The 2,947-nt window shown below is 31.3% G+C and overlaps 1 protein-coding gene across 1 annotated transcript in view; it reads right to left on the bottom strand.

Moving 5' to 3' along the window:
- Positions 1-405: 405 nt before the first annotated feature.
- LOC128640814 (rho GTPase-activating protein SYDE2) overlaps positions 406-2,947 on the bottom strand; it is a 142,110-nt gene continuing 139,568 nt past the window's right edge. The window contains exon 7 of the mRNA XM_053693239.1: positions 406-2,947. This exon is cut by the window's right edge and continues 2,548 nt beyond it. The gene's annotated coding sequence lies outside the window, so the exon portion shown is untranslated.

Raw genomic sequence — 2,947 nt, 5'->3', positions numbered from 1 at the left:
ACTAAGCTGACCATATTGCCGTTTTACAAAGGGACACATGAAAAATACATATGTCAGGGCTGTTTAAAGAAATGTTTTGTATAAGAACCCTGACATATGTATTTTTCATATGTGTCCCTTTGTAAAGCGGCAATATGGCCAGCCTAGTCAAGACTGAATACCAACTATCCCCTAAGGAAAAAGCCTATGTAAACTAAAGGGGCAGTGCCGGATACAAGTATAAATTATAAAAAGAAAAAGACAGTATCTACCTGGCACCCTCGCTCTCAGCTATGTGGTATAAAAGAACAATATACTTAGTGGAAATGAGCCAGTAACATTAAAATCTAGCTTTTAATACAAAATACATAAAAGAGCATACACACCTAGGTATGCTATTTAACAAATACAAAAAAAAGAGCAAAATTTGATAATAAAAGTAAACCAGATTTTTTTTAATTGACTGGTTTAGCCGAATCACGAAAGAAACATTTTGGATTCCATACATTTATTGGGGAAACCTTCTCGAGCCCTATGTAGGGCTGGGTTGTACGAAATGCAAAGAAATTCTACTGTTCGTTTTTTATAAATAGTTACCCTGACCCAAATAAAAACAAACAAAAGCAGATATTTAATAGTTTAACAGAATTTGTGTTTGAATGTAACAGAAGCATAATACAAGAATATATTTATATATATATAAATTACAATGTATAAAATACATTTCATGAAGCATTTAATATAGCAGGAGGTTTTATATGTCAATAACACAATTGAGTTCACATTGTATTGTGTAAACAAAATAATCTGAGCTATTTTACCAGTTTATGTGAATTAGAATGTAATGCAATTTAATTAACATTAGAATAATACAATGTATGTAAATAGGTTACACAACCAAACATAAAAACTTCAGTCTTTTTTTTTTTTTTTTATAAAATGGCAACAGCCGTTTTAAAAAATATTGTTTACAATTACGTACAAAAATAGACAGAGTTAAGTTTTAAAATATATATATATATCTTAACTCCTTTGGTGCAGGAGGGATCTACCACACACTGCTATGAAATGTGTTGAAACCCAGGCAGAAGATAAAATAATGGTTTAAAAGTTTAGTCCCATTTAGCTGTATAAGTTTCGTTCATAATTCACTCCAAATGGTTTCCATTTTACTCCCTTTTATGGGAATTATAAAGCAGAAGATACTATTCATAGCCATTTATATACAGAGTAGGGCCTAGGATTCAAGAGCAGACTAAATCTACAATCATTAGTAATATGAGAGTGCAGTACTTAAAGGGACATGATACCCAAATGTTAAAAGTACTTGAAGGTGATGCAGCATATCTGTAAAAGGCTGTATGTGTGTATATATATATATATATATATATATATATATATATATTTATTATTTTGTCCCATTTTCCTGTAATTTCATTCTGAAACATGTGAGCTTTTCAGTTCCTGTTAGAAATGGAAATGCAGAACACTGTTATATCCCACACAGCCATTGGCTGCACACTCTAGTGACCTATTTATAACTGTCCCTAATTGGCCACAGCAGAGAAGGTAACTTAAGTTACAACATGGCAGCTCCCGTTGCTTTATAGACACTAAAAGTTTACACTTATTTTGTCAATATTTAAACCACTAATGCAACTTTAAAATACACATCTACGTGTTATTCTCAGTCAGTTTTTTTCTTTGAATGCATTATTTTATATAGCATTTATTTACTGTGTAATGTCCCTTTAAGGAAGTTTACTATAAAATGTTGTGAGATTTTAGTGAAAGCTGGACAGTAGCTTAAGGATAACAGTTCACTGAGCACTTACTATTGTGAGCTGAAGAAATTTTGAGATAATATATATTCCTTTTTTATATAGAGATTCTCAGGTGATTCAGCTTTTTACAGTTATACTGCATCACTTTCAAGTGATTTAGCATATAAGTACTATGTCCCTTTAATTAAGTAGATGCCTTCTTTTAGATCTAGATATTAAAATAGGTCTATTATAAATCACACTCAGGGACTTTATGAAACTATTCAATTTTAATGCTACATACTAATTATATAGCACACAATTTTCTAATACATTGCACCTTCCTACAAATATTGACTGTTTGATAATGGTGGTTAACACCAGTATCTATACAGGTGCATCTATACCGTAACCAAACAGCCCTTACTAAGAGATGGTAACACTCTTCCTATTTTAGGATTGTATATTGACACAAGTGACTTGCACAATAAACAATATTTTTGGGGGTATATGTACATCTGTTTTCCACAAGTACAATATAAGCTGCCATTTGTTATACCGCCAGATGGGAGTGCACTTTCAAATTCAGAGTATTTACAACATTAAATCATACAGTTCCTCGTTTTCATCAGAAAGTACATTAAACCAAAACCTTTCTATACAATATTTAAATAGCCACTTTATTATGTTGTCAAATTCTATTTAGATTCTTTATACATACCATTTTATATGAAGTCAGGTACCTAGAAAATAAGTGATACACTTATATGGATATATTTACAATATTATATTTCATTATTAATTTGCATATCCTGGTTTACAATATTGAAAAAAATTGCAAGTTTACCTTTGCAAAAACATTCACACAAAAAAAAAGCTTTGTAACTGTAACTCTCTGTACCGTATTACAGAATGAAGAAATCCTACATACAAAATATACAAGGTACGTTGGCTACCCCTCTCTTACTGTCTTTAGACATGTGGGCAAGTGTGGAAAATAACCTTAGTCACAAGAGCGCAAGAACTGCTTTATTTTAGAAACTGAAGGAATGAAGAATATATTGTACTAAAGACGAATTTAGGTTCACAGATCTAAAGGAAAAAAAGGTATAGACACGTATTTGTCACTTGTCTATGAGGTAGTGCCCTGTGATTTCTCTAAATGATTGCATGTTTGTAGATGTATGACGTAACAGTTGATGTAA

This window comes from Bombina bombina, chromosome 10 (assembly GCF_027579735.1).
Source record: "Bombina bombina isolate aBomBom1 chromosome 10, aBomBom1.pri, whole genome shotgun sequence".
In the NCBI taxonomy this organism is placed as follows: Eukaryota; Metazoa; Chordata; class Amphibia; order Anura; family Bombinatoridae; genus Bombina; species Bombina bombina.
Note: the sequence above shows the minus strand (reverse complement) of the source record. Positions and strands in the feature narration are given on the sequence as shown.